Genomic DNA, 14,617 nt, shown 5'->3' on the forward strand with positions numbered 1-14,617 from the left:
ACAAGCTTCCAATCGATCGAGCTTCTAATAATCTATAAAACAAAGTAAAATAACTACGTAAGCAACAAGTGCTTAGTAAGCTCGTATAAAATTTAAACATAACTTACCACTTTCAATAATACAATTCATAGATTAAGTATAAATCATAACCAATGCCATAAGCTTAGTAAAAACCTATACAACATCATCAAATTCACAAGTTAGTATACTTGTTCATGATACTTATGAAATCAACCATAAGATGTGTAGTTTACCATATATACATAACATTTAACTCATCAATGTTGCCATAAGATCATGATTCATTCCATTTGCATTCTTACCATTTCATTTTCCTTTTCGTACCCGTTGAACCATCTAGAATTACATCGGATACTCAAAAAAGCTTACACATAGTGTGCCTTTACATATAACTGTAACCTTTCCTTTACATCATTACTCACACGAGCTGTGAAACGGGCCTACTCACATGAGCTGTGGGTCAAAATGTAAGCCACACGATGCTACTCACACGAGCTATGGAGAATCCAAAAAAAATGCAGGACCTTAGCCATCGGTAAGACATTCAAGACCAGCACTCGAAACATGAAATCCCTAATGACATGTCATTCGTATCCTAAGAATTCTTAAGGTTTAACCGGGACTCGTTATCCGTCAATTCATCATAACATGGATACATTTATATATAGATTCATTTATATTAAAAAAACATAGTAAACATTCAATTTAGCTAACATTAAAACAATCACAGTTCATACGAACTTACCTCGATAACTAAGGCGTAGTAGTATAGTCGAACTAATCTAAAGCTTTAGCTTTTCCTCGATTTAAGTTCAAATGTGGTTTATCTTGATCTAAATAGATAATTTCAATCAATTAAGTACTTCTAGTATTCAATTTAATCCATAGTCCATATTTATATAAAATTACAAAATTGCCCCTAATATTTTAACTTTTCATAATTTAGTCTTTAAGCTCATAACTTGAAATTTAACCATTTTAATCATCCATACTAACAAGCCGATTTTCATAGGGACTTATACCAACTCACTTAAACCAACATTTCATAATTTTAACATGAAATTTTACTATTTTCACAAATAAATCCCTAAATTCAATTTCACAAAAAATCACTTAACAAAACTTGTTTATTTTACAAAAAAAAAGATAAAAAAATCCATCAAATAACATCTAAACCTATTCAAAAACATTCATGGAAAGTCCCTCAACCTTTAACAGTTTTGCAAAATAACCCCTGGGCTAGTTAGATTAAGCTAAAACAAACACAAAAATATAAAAATCATTAAAAATGGGATCAAATACACATACTGTAACACCCCTAACTTGTATCTGTCACTAGAATAGGGTTATAGAGAATTACCGAACCTATTAAACAATTTACAATTAATATGGAAACCAACACATTTTCACATTCAAACCTATTTAAAACATGCCTTTCATAAGTAAATACTCATCATATACCAAATGACCAAATGGTCATCTTGAACCATCACCAAAACCTTTATCAAAAAGACTCAAGCCTATACATGCCATATAACCAATATCACAAAGCTTATAAATACCAAACCATAGCTGGATAGTGTGATGAGATCTCCGACGACTTCTAACCCGAGCAAGCTTCCAAAACTCTATAAGCATAGGAAAGAAAACAAAGTAAGCTATAAAGCTTAGTAAGCTCGTATGGAAATAAACTCATGTTATTAAATAACTGCATTTAAAACAATTATTCAAAATATGATATAATTCATATGATTGCACCATTCTATTTCAAATTCATGCACATATTTAATCCAGATTTTCATGAGTTTATTCATTCAAAACACGTATAGTTTGAATACTTCTTATCAATTCATTCACATTTTCATATGCATAAGCAATTACATATATACTTTATTCAATTCAATAATCATTGCCTTTTTTTTAGCCAAGTGAATTATCATCAAATAATGATATTTCGCACACTATGTGCCATATGTATATTTAGTTAAAACAACTATAACTCATATCTCGCATATCATCTATACAATTCAAATAAATTATATTCCAATTCATTCTCAATCATATAATCGGTAACAGTATAATGCTCGTTGAACCTAATGAAACATCAAAGGATACTCGAGTGATACACATTATGTGCATTAATCGGTAATCCATCAATTCATTATCATTTCCGCTCTTTCGAGCCATGATCGGTAAGCTCATTCCGAACTGAAGAATGGTAAGCTCTATCGAGCTGAAACGGTAAGCTCATAAGAGCTTATATATCGGTAAGCTCATATGAGTTGTGGTGAGTCCGCAACAAAGGAGCTCGACCAAAACGGTAACCCTAATAACATGTCACTTCTATCTTACAATTTTTTATAGTTCAAACGGGGTTCGGTATTACTCAGTACATTTCAAATTAAGCAATTCAATATCATTTTTTCAACCATTCAATTCACATATATGTATACATATTTATTTCATACAATTGCAACTAAATGAAAGTATTCTAATTATACGAACTTACCACATTGCATAATTTAATCAATTAAATCAATATGTCCAAATCGAATATTCAAATGCCTATCACACATACACCTCAATAGGTTAGAGTCTCAAATATGCATATAACCAACATTTCATCCATGAATGCTTCAATTTGGCATTCAACTCACATAGCATTTCATTCATATATTTCATAAAATTTCATTTCCATTTCCATACATCCTCATAACACATCATATTTCATATACATGATACACTAAGAACTTACCAAATTACCTTCATTTGATTCTCATTTAGATTTTGTACGTATTTGTATCACTTAATTCGATTGTACTTTCATTCTCGTCTTGACTTTTCTCGTTGAACCATTCGAAATCGTTAAGGATACTCAGAAATCATAATAGCTCATACAATGTCATATCCTAGATATGGTCTTACATGTTATCACATATCGATGCCACTTCCCAGACAGGGTCTTAAACGAAATCATATAACGATGCTAATGTCCTAGACATGGTCTTACACGTAATCACAATACAATGCCAATGTCCCAGACATGGTCTTACATGTTATCACCTCTCAGTAATCCTAATGTCATGACATTTGTATCTTATTTTATTCCTAAGGTTCATACGAGGCTTTTGGACGTCGTAACTCTGTCAATTTCGACTCGTATTCATGACCATTCATCATTCAATTCAATTCAATAATAATTAAGCATTTATAACACAATTTAAATACATTATTAGCATACGAACTTACCTCATTCGCTGTAACGACGAATTAGGTCGACTAATCTAATACTTTATTTTCCCCCGTTCTAGATCTGAATCTCATTTTTCTCAATCTATATAATAACAAAATTTGCTTATTTAATCATTAATTCATTAAATTTAACACAATTTACATATTTTGGCAAAATTATACTTTTTCCCCATTATTTCACAGTTTTGCAATTTAGTCATTATCACAAAATCACAATTTCATGCAATTTCATCCTACCCATGCTTAGCCGAATTCTTCTTATTGCCTTAGCAGCCCACATTTTCCAAATAATCACACTTTTAACCACATAATTTCAATATTTCACAATGTAATCCCTAATTTGCATTTTTATCAAAAAATCACTTTATAAAACATGAAAATCTAACATCAAATATTCATATTTCACCATTAAACATCAAAGAAAACATAAGCTCATCAATGGAAACCATCAAAATCTTTAATAGTTTTGAAATCGAAGACACGGGCTAGCTAGTACCAGTTGCAACGATATCAAAAATGTAGAAATCATTAAAAACAGATCAAAATCCATACCTATTTGAGCAAAAATACCATGGCCGAAAGTCAAGCTCATCCATGGCTGTATCAAACTCCATTTTTGGTTGTAAATTGGATGCAAGAAGATGATAATTAACTTTGTTTTATTTATTTTATCTTTTATTATCAAATACCAAAATTAACCTTTAAAAACATTAGTAACTACACCAAATGTCACTCTACTATCATCCAATAACTCATAAATGGGCTATTTGCCACATAAAAACCTTTACTTTAATTTTCTATAGCTATTTGACACCTTTAGCTTATAGAACACAACTTTTGCACTTTACGCGATTTAATCCTTTTTATCAAATTAAGCACCCAAATGATAAAATTTCTTCACGAAATTTTTACACAATCATAATATCATACTTTAATTATTAAATTAATAAAATAAATTTTTTGACATCAGATTCGTGGTCTCGAAACCACTGTTCTGAGTTGACCCAAAAAAAAGGGCTGTTACACATACCATGCAAGAAGAAATCAAAACCGAAGCTTTTTTCCTCTTCAATGGTGAATTTCAGTTCTAAAATGAAAAAATCATGAAGAGGATAACTTTGTTTTCATTTTTTCTTACTTGATTTTCTTTTTAATTATTAAATTAGCACTTTACTCTTATCATTTATCAATAATTTCAATAAAACATTGTCCATGCACATCCACTAACCCTTTAATTGGTATATTTATCACTCACGTCCATTAGCCTTCATTTCCGTAGCCATTTGACCCTTTTAACTAATACAACTCATCTTTTACACTTTTTACAATTTAGTCCTTTTTTACCTAACTAATCATTTAAACATCAAAATTTCTAACGAAATTTTAATACAACCTAAATATAATCCCGTAGACAATAAATAAATAATAAAATAATAATTCACTTGTCAAAATTATGGTCCCGAAACCACTGTTTCTGATATTACTGAAAACGGGCTATTACCACATAAGATATAACCATAGCACTTCAATAATTAAATCACAAATTTCTGAGTAGCACAATATCAAGGACTTAATTGAGCAAATAAAAACTCTTAAGAACCATTCAAGGCATATACAAGGGCTAAACTAAACATATAAATTTCTGGGAAAAATTAGAAAATTTATAAAACAAGGGTCACATGGTCGTGTGGAAGGCAATAGGTCATGTGGCTAGGCCGTGTAACAGGCTATGGCCATATGGAAAATGCAAAAATAACCTACAGGGTAGACACAGCCGTGTGGAAGAGTCTATCGTGTGGTTCACGAACTACACTAGGGTTTCTAGGGCACATGGCCGTGTGGTGGGCCGTGTGGTCCATACACCCATGTGGAAAACTGTGTATCCCTATTCCTAGACATGGTTTGCCTCAATTTACTTGTAAAAGAACACACACCTTTCACTAGAAGCCTGAACAACGTCCCTCATGTTCAAATCTGATCTGATGTACCTAAAACATGTCCTTCAAATAACATTTTTACATGAGTTAACAATCTATTTCAAGATTTATCAAGATTATCGAGAGATTTGTCAAGAACTGAAAAAGATTGTTTAATTGGGTTGAAAGATTATCGTCGAATAAAAATTCTATAAAAATTCGGGATTTATTCATCGGGACCGAGATGTACTTACCAATTTTTGGCAAAGCTAGGGGTGTTGTTGACGTTAATTACAAGTCGATAGAAAAAAGCGTTAGAACGGTGAATGATTTGATTTGAGAGAGCAAAATAGTTTTCAGAATTTAGATGGAAATTTTGATGTGAAGAAAAGGGGAAAGAAAAAAAAAGAAATATAAAGAGAAAATGGAAAGGAATTTGACTAAAATTTATAAAGAAGTAAATCTAATTCTAATAGGAAAAGGATGATTGAATAGTTAGGATTTGAAATCCTAGGGGCGGGCGACAACGGTAAATAACCCAAAATTTTGGGTCAAAAATTAAAAGAAAAATAAAAGAAACATTTTTTAGAATGGAGTGGCTCAAACTTGGGAAAACTAAGGGGAGGAGTGACATGCTAACCATTAGGCCTAAGACCTATTTCTTATTTAGTTTTTACTCCAAATAATACTTGTTCATTGTGGTTTTCATCCAAGTTTGTTGAAAATTAAAAATAAAGAAATGGGGAGAGAAGTGGTTTAAACCTATAATCTCTAATAAATGCATTAACAACTTAACCATCAAACCTAGGTCATTTCTTAATTATTCCTTACAATTAACCCCCTATATTTTAGGGCATGACATGAAAAATGTTATCGGTTCAGTGAGTAATGTAGTAATTTATCCCAGATAGGTTCCAAATCAATTGGTTTAGTCCAATGTGAATCCTAAATTATAGTAAACATTATTGTTGCGAGTGACTTGAAAAAGTGTGCTCTTTTTCTTATTTTAATATTTGATATGGGTTAATCGATGGATTATAAAGGGTTAAAAATAATTTTTTTAAACATTGAGGGCTAAATTGACAAATATTGTCAATCTTGAGAACCAAATTTATTAATTTTTTTAGAATTAGAACTAAAATAAAAAAAATTTGTAAACATTGATGGCTAAATTTGTTGAATTTTTTATATTTAGAATCGAATTGATAGAATGTAAAAATATTATAGGGCTAATTTTGTTACTACACCAATAAAAAAGCTCACATCAGCTTAGAGTGACTAAAATATTTAATTTCGAAAAGTTTAGTGACTAAATCAAAAAATTAATAGTTGAGATACCAAAATAGAACTAAAGTCAGAGTTGGGTGACTATTTTTATAGTTTACCCATAAAAAAAATAATTTTCAGCATGTTCCACGTCATTATTTAACAGAAAAATTTAATGGAGGGGCTCTGCATATTTTAAAATGTATAAGGTCTAATTTACCCATTCTTAGTAAATGGGTCAAAATGCAATCCACCCTTAAGTACAAGCTTTCCCGGTACTTTTACCATGAAATTTCTTTTCTTTGGGTTCAAGCTAGGGGTGAGCGTTCGATCGAATCGAGTGAAAAAAATTTGAGTTAATCGAGTTGACAAGTCGTATATTATTATCCTAACTCAATTTAAAAATTTTTCGAATCGAGTCGAGTGAAATGAAATTCAAGTCGAGTTAAATCCGATCGAGTGAAATTGTTTGAGTTAAATTAAAAAATTAAACATGTCGAATTAAAATTTTGCTACAGTATAACTAATTCTAGGTTAGAGTACAGAAATTTGAAACCATATTTATTTGAAAACTTTTTCAAAGAAAAAAAAATACTTTAATATGATAAACTTAAATATTAATTAACTCATTTAGGTCCCAAAATTATTATTTTAGAAAATTTTTAATTTTTAAATTTTCTTTATATATATATTTTTTATAATTTTTTAAAACATATATATTTTGGAATTTTTATAAATATTTTTAATTTTAAAAATTATTTTGAATTTTGAAAATCTTTTTGAATTTTTTTTTTTTGAAATTTTTGTTGAGAGAGTGAGCAATTTGCATATTTTCAAAATTGACAGGGACCGAAAGGGTATTTACACCTAGGGGTGAGCGTTTGATCGAATCAAGTGACAAAATTTTGAGTTAATTGAGTTGACGAGTCCTATTTTATCATCCTAACTCGATTTGAAATATTTTCGAGTTGTGTAAAATAAAATTTGAGTCGAATTGAATCAAATGAAATTGTTCGAGCTAAATTAAAAAAATTATATAACTAAGATCTTGTTATAACAAGATAAAATATTTATTTTATTATAGTTTATTAAGCTACAAAAATACAATTAAAATCTTGTTATAATATAACTAATTCCATGTTGGAGGACATAAATTTAAAACCATATATATATAAAAACTTTTTCAAAGCAAAATAATAAAAAATAAGATACTTTATTATTATAAACTTGAATCATTAATGAACTTATTTAGGTCTCCAAAATTATTATTTTAGAATATTTGTGAACTTTTAAATTTCTTTATATATTCTTTAGAATTTTTTAAAATTATTATATTTTTATAAAAAATATGAATTTTAGAAATTTTATAAATATTTTGAATTTTAAAAATTAATTTGAATTTTTTTTATAATTTTTGTTAAGAGAGACCAATTTGTTCATTTTCAAAATTGATAGAGATCAAAGTGGTATTTACACCAATTTGTTATTCGAATTATTCAAATTATTCGAATTGTAAAATTCAACTCGATTCGAATTCGAAACTTGAATTACTTATTTGAGTTTACTCGAATAATTCAATTCGATTAACTTGAAATTTTTAATTTTTTCCAATTGAATAAAATTTTACTCACTCCTATTTACATCAATCCATTATTCGAATTATTCAAGTTATTCGAATTGTAAAATTTAACTCGACTCAAACTTGAAATTCGAATAACTCAATTCGATTAACTTAAAATTAAATTTGTTTTTTCAATTTTTTCGAATCGAATCTCATCTAAATACTTTCCATTATTTCATAAAATTGTTGTCGTCATTTTTCAATTGAGGTTTTGCACTGTATGGGGTTTTCAGTTCACCATTTTCTAATTTCAACTTAATTAATATTAAATGTTGAGAATATTGTGCATTATCTAATACCGTCAAAGAGATTTGAAGAGCACGATGAATAAGAAAACCAGAAGTTACCCAATTTTTTAATTTTTGTGTTAAAATTTAGTTATTTCATATATATATATTTAGAGTTTATATATGTTTATAATTTTTTTATTTTTTTATTTTAGAATTTTTATATATATTTGGAATCATTGAAAATTTTTATATATTTAGGATTTGTTTGATTTTAGGATTTATTTAAATGTGTTTGATAATTATTTTAATTTTTTTACTTTATATAAAATTTTCAATAAAAGAGTATTGAATAAGATGAGTAAGTATGTAACTACTTAGAAAGTGCCCTAGTAGCCAAGAGTGCTATCCCTGGTATCCTAGCGAAAACAGTGGCTGCTGCGGCTTGGGATGACGGAAAGTGGTGGCAACGACGGGTTTGGGAGAGACGAGGTCTCCCTATTGGCAGAGGAACTTATTCAGCTATCAGTCAAAAGCTCGATGGTGGAACCAAACGACAAACCAACTCTAATCTGCACTATTTGGACAAAGAAATCCTACAATCTGGATAGCTTCAAGGCGCAGATGAAAAGCATCTGGAAAACAAAGAAAAAGTTTGAGATCCAATCGGTAGGGCAAAACCTTTTTTTGATTGTGTTTGAATTGGAGGAAGATTTAGAAACTGTTATGGAAGGTTAGCCATGGTTGTTCAGGAAAAAATTAGTTATCTTTGATCGATTGATAACCGGTGGAAAAAGATCAAATCAGGCTTGCTTTATCCCCATTTTGGATTAAGATTGGGCTGTGCTTACCAGAATTTGATAAACAAGACCTCTTGCATGCTATAGGGGTCACTTTTGGAGGCGTTCTCAGATCTGAAGTTAATGGTGAGTTCTGTCGCCTTAGAATTAAATTAAATGTACAGAAACCCCTTCGTAGGGGTATATTTGTCTCAATAGGCAATGGGAATAGAGTTTGGATCCCTTTCAAGTATGAAAAATTACCGATATTTTGTTTTGGTTGTGGAAGATTAGGGCATGGTGTCCAAGAATGCACAGTAATAAAACCTTCAGAAAAAAATAGAATTAGAAAAGATCTACCTTTCTCTTTGGCATTAAAAACAGAATTAAATTTGGTTGGAAGAGAGAGTTTAAAGTTTAATGTTCTATCAAAAAAACTACAACCACAATGTTTGTATACAGGAAGTATCAAGGAGAACCAGGAAACGTACTTATATAGTGAAAAAAGCAGCGATATGATTCAAGGAGTACAAGAGGATTCTTGGTTGACAGCAACAGGAACAGGGATAAAGATGCAAAAGGAAGGAGAAATCGATGAAAAAAAGACAGAGAGAAGCAAAACAGACGAAGATATACTGAAACCAGTCAGGAAATCCAGTTGGAAAAGAATTGAACTAGCGGGAGTGATGAAATATTATGGAGCAGAAAGTAAATTGCAGAAAAAGAAATTGGCAGAGATTGAATATGATGATTACGGTATAGAAGAGACTCGGGAAGATGAGCAAAAAGGATGAGATATGGTGGACAGGATTTAATAAATGAGGCTGAAACAAATTTGTTGGTAGACAACCCCAACCAAAATAGATCAGCGGCTGCCAAAAGGCAAGCCGATCAGATGCAATGAAAATTATATGCTGGAATGTCCGTGGATTGGGGAGTCTACGGGCAGTGCGAAGGCTTCATTTTTACTGAAGCAAAATAACCCCCAAATGGTCTTCTTCATGGAGACTAAAGTTAATGAAAGACGTATGGAGAAAATTAAGAGTAGGTGTGGTTTTATGAATGGGTTTGATGTAGGAGTAGTAGGTACGCGAGGAGGGATCTGCCTAGCATGGAAAGAGGAGATTCAGGTTAGTCTAAAATCTTTCTCGACGAGTCATATTGATTTGTTGATCAAAGAAGAATGTGTTAGTAAAGAATAGAGATTCACTAGGTTTTATGGGTCACCTTATATACACAATAAAAATGCCTCATAGAATTTACTAAGAATTTTGGGTCAGGAACAAGATCACCCATGGCTAGTGAGTGGAGATTTTAATGAAATAATGTACTTTTTCGAAAAAAGGGGAGGCCAACTAAGGGAGGAGAAAAGGATGATAGCATTCTGTGAAGTCTTAAAAGAATGCCAACTTATAGATGTGGGCTATACGGGAGCATAGTATACATGGGAGAGAGGGAATCTACCGAAAACGAATATTAAAGAAAGACTGGATAGGGGTGTTGCAAATGAAAAATGGATGAAACTCTTTCCAAGAGGCAATATACATCATTTAACGTCTTTACTTTCAGATCATTGCCCCTTTTTTATCAGCACAACTAATAAAAATAGTTTCAAGGGAAACCCAATATTTAAATTTGAAACATGGTGGACCACATAGGAGTCGATTGAAGAGGAGATTAAGAAATCATGGGAGTCCTTAAATGGATCTATTTTTGAAAAGATTGAAAGACTACAGATCAGTCTGTCAAGATGGGCAAGATCAATAAAGAATATATGAAAGGGGTTGACGAACAAGCTCACAAAAGAGTTAGAAAATTTAATGGAGAAAGAAAGAGATGATGATATAATGACATAGATAATTGATACGAGAATTAATCTGAATATGGAGATTGATAAATATGAAATGTATTGGGAACAAAGAGCACGGGCCAATTGGCTTCAGCTAGGGGATAAGAATACAACATTTTTCCACAAATATGCCTCAATGCAGAAATGAATCAACACAATAAACAGACTGGACACAGATAATGGAAAGAAAATTTTTGAGGAACCAGAAATAAATGAGACTGCTACAAAGTACTTCCAGAATCTATTTTCGTCAATGGAGTAGGGAATCTATCCTATCTTTTAACAGGCATTAACAATAGCATTTCTTCAGACATCAACACAACCCTATTGGCAAAATATATGGCAGAAGAGATCTTTATTACAGTAAAAGGAATGGGGCCCACAAAAACACCACGCTACGATGGCTTTCCGGCACTATTTTTTCAAAAATACTGGCACATTGTGGGTAAAGATATTGAAACCTTTTGCTTGAAAGTTTTGAATGACAGCAAGGATTTTGAAGCTTTAAACCTAACTGAGATAGTACTTATTCCATAGATCTCCAACCCCACAAATCTTGTTAACTTCAGACCCATTAGTCTATGCACAGTTATATACAAAATTGTAGCCAAAACTATTGCTAATCGTCTTCAGGAATTTATTGGAAGGTGTATTGACAATGCTCAAAGTGCGTTCGTTCTGGGAAGGCTAATATCCGACAATGTGTTGATAGCTTATGAAATTCTACATACACTACGCCAAAAATGAACGAGGAAAAAAGGATTCATGGCAGTGAAGCTAGACATGAGTAAAGCTTACGATAGAGTTAAGTGGGCATTCTTGAAGGAAGTGATACTTCGTATGGGTTTTGCAGAGGAATGGGTGTCACTAATTCTGATATGTATTTCTACAGTCTCTTACGTAGTAACCATCAATGGGAGGAGAGGCAATGTTTTCAAACCTACTAGAGGACTCTGACAAGGTGACCCACTTAGTCCTTTTCTTTTTCTGATTTGTAGTGAGGGACTTTCGTCCTTACTCAGGATAGCAACAAAAGAGGGTTTGATAAAAGGAGTTAAGGCTAGCAGAAGGGGCTTGGCGATTTCACATTTACTATTTGTAGATGATTGTATTTTGTTTGGCGAAGCTACAAAGAGTAGAATAAAGATTTTAAAAGATATTTTGAGGGAATATGAGATTTGCTCTGGTCAATACGTGAATTTTAATAAATCCATGATTTTCTTTAGCTCTAATACAGTGGAAAGGGACAAAGAAGACATCTCGACTGAAATGGGAATAAGACGCTCGACAAATATGGAGAAATATCTAGGACTCTCTAATGTGGTAGGAAGGAAAAAGAAGGAATCTTTTCAGAACCTCAAGGATAGGATTAAGCAGGGGATCAAAAATTGGAGTACACGATTTCTATCTCAAGGGGGAAAAGAGGTTTTCATAAAATCAGTACTTCAAGCAATACCAACTTATGCTATGACATGCTTTCTTCTACCAAAATCACTATGTGGGGAGTTTGAAAATATTTTTGCTAGATTTTGGTGGCAAAAAGGTAAAGGAAAGAAAGGAATTCACTGGTGCCAATGGAAAGCTATGTGCAGTTCTAAAGATGAGGGGGTATGGGTTTTAGGAATATGGCTCAATTTTAATATATCATTATTAGCTAAACAAGGATAGAAGATTATTAATAACCAGAATGCTCTCGTTACGCTAGTATTTAAAGCCAAATATTTCCCAAATGACCATTTTTTAAATTCCCGTTTGGGAAATTCTTGCTCTTATGTGTGGAAAAGTATTTGTGCAGCTAAAGCTATATTGGCAAAAGGACTATGCTGGAGGGTTGGTACGAGTACTAATATATCCATTAATGATGATGCTTGGATTCCAGATGCAATTAATTTTAGATTATCAACAACGACCAATTCTATGCGTGATTTTAAAGTAAATGAGTTAATTGATAGTAAGAATAGACTTTGGAAGAGGGAGCTGATAAATAGTACCTTCACAGAAGAAGATGCTGCAAGAATCCTTCGAATCCCCTTGGCACGAACACCTCATGAGGACTTCCTCATTTGAGGAGGTGAATTGTCGGGTGAATTCACGGTCCGAAGTGCCTATAAACTATTACAGAGTTCGGATGAAAATCTTAGAGCTTATGTTTTACAAACCATCTACAAAAAATTCTACAAAAAACTTTGGAGCCTGAATCTACCAACAAAAATAAAGATTACAATCTGGAGGCTATCATGGAATTATTTGCCTACAAAGGTGAATATGCAATACATGAAGTTATCAATCAACACAAGTTGCCCCCGATGTGGAGAAAGAGCTGAAACAATGGACCATTTATTTCGAGAATGCCCTGTTACAGTGGAAGTATGGACAACACTATCACTTCAGAATATTATAATGAATCAGAGCATGGACTTCGTACAGTGGCTTACCTGGGTGTTTGAGCATCTCATCCCTTGTCAAGGTCGCCTTTTCTGCGCGCACTTTGGGCCATATAGGGAGATCGAAACAAAAGAATACACGAGGACAAAATCAGTAATGAAAAAGAAATTGCAAACTTTATCAGTAACTACATTACTAAGCTTACTGGTTTTGAAAAAAGAAAATCGGTAATAATAACAGAAAATAAAAGATGGAGGCACCCACATTGTGAGTTCATTAAGATTAACTTCGACGGTGCATACAATGAGAGTCAGAACCGTTCAGCTTCAGGTATTGTGGCTAGAGATGCGGAAGGAAAAGTTCTTTTATCCTGTTCAAAGATCCACAATGACATAACTTCTGCATTTTCTGCTGAAGCAATAGCCTGTTGGAAAGTAGTTCAAATAGAAGTCGAAAAGGGATGGCAGTCAATCATCTTTGAAGGAGATTCCCTCGCAATAATAAAGAAATGCAACACAAATGGTCAAGATCGAGCACTGGTAGGGGCATATATTTATGATATCCAACAGAAAATAAGTGGCTCCAATAATATCAGATTCCAACATACACCAAGATCTGCAAATAATCTTGCACATATTCTTGCAACAGAAACTCTAAGAAGAAAAGAGGAGATATACCTGGAAATGGAGGTCCCTGAGTATGCCGAAGAGCAAAAAAAGGTATGATTGAGTGTGTGAACCAGATTAGGAAAGCTTCAGGAGATGAAGAATGGAAGAGAGAAAGTTTCAAAACAAAAAAGAAAATGAAATGTTTCAGAAGGAAAGTTTTGAAAAATGAAATCATCAACTGGGCAATAAAATGATAGAAAGAGGAGAAGACAGATTTCAGCAAATTCTGATTGGGCAATGGTTCAGCACATTAAGTGTCGTTTCTAGAGTATCCTTTAATAATATCTAGATATTTGTTTAACTTTGGCCATCTGAAATCTTGGGCCGTTTTTCTTAGGATAATAGGTATATATTTTTATTTTGTACAGATGTTTTATCTTATTAATAAAAGCCCAATTTGAAATAATTTCAAAAAAAGTATGTAACTACTTATCACTTAATGTAGAAAATATTAAGTCAATTTTTTTATTAAAAATTGAAATAAATTATTTTTTAAAAACGAGATATTCAAATTATCATATTTATCTTTCATCTAAAACTATCTAAAATAAAATAAAAAAATCATATTAATAAGGTTAAAATTAAAAATAATTAATATTTTAAAAATCAATACCTACTTTTATCAAACAATAT

The 14,617-nt window shown here is 31.7% G+C and overlaps 1 long non-coding RNA gene across 2 annotated transcripts; it reads right to left on the reverse strand.

Annotated features, from left to right (window-relative positions):
• Positions 1-1,430: 1,430 nt before the first annotated feature.
• LOC107950807 (uncharacterized) lies at positions 1,431-14,175 on the reverse strand. 2 transcript variants are annotated; one of them, XR_005911254.1, is made up of 5 exons: positions 13,994-14,175; positions 13,581-13,740; positions 13,367-13,417; positions 12,923-13,284; positions 1,431-1,649 (listed from the first exon to the last, which is right to left on the reverse strand). It is a non-coding gene; the product is annotated as an uncharacterized lncRNA (long non-coding RNA). The 2 variants fall into 2 exon arrangements; XR_001698215.2 differs by lacking the exon at positions 1,431-1,649 and having other exon boundaries at positions 12,910-13,284; positions 13,994-14,172.
• Positions 14,176-14,617: the final 442 nt, after the last annotated feature.

This window comes from Gossypium hirsutum, chromosome D03, assembly GCF_007990345.1.
Source record: "Gossypium hirsutum isolate 1008001.06 chromosome D03, Gossypium_hirsutum_v2.1, whole genome shotgun sequence".
NCBI lineage: Eukaryota > Viridiplantae > Streptophyta > Magnoliopsida > Malvales > Malvaceae > Gossypium > Gossypium hirsutum.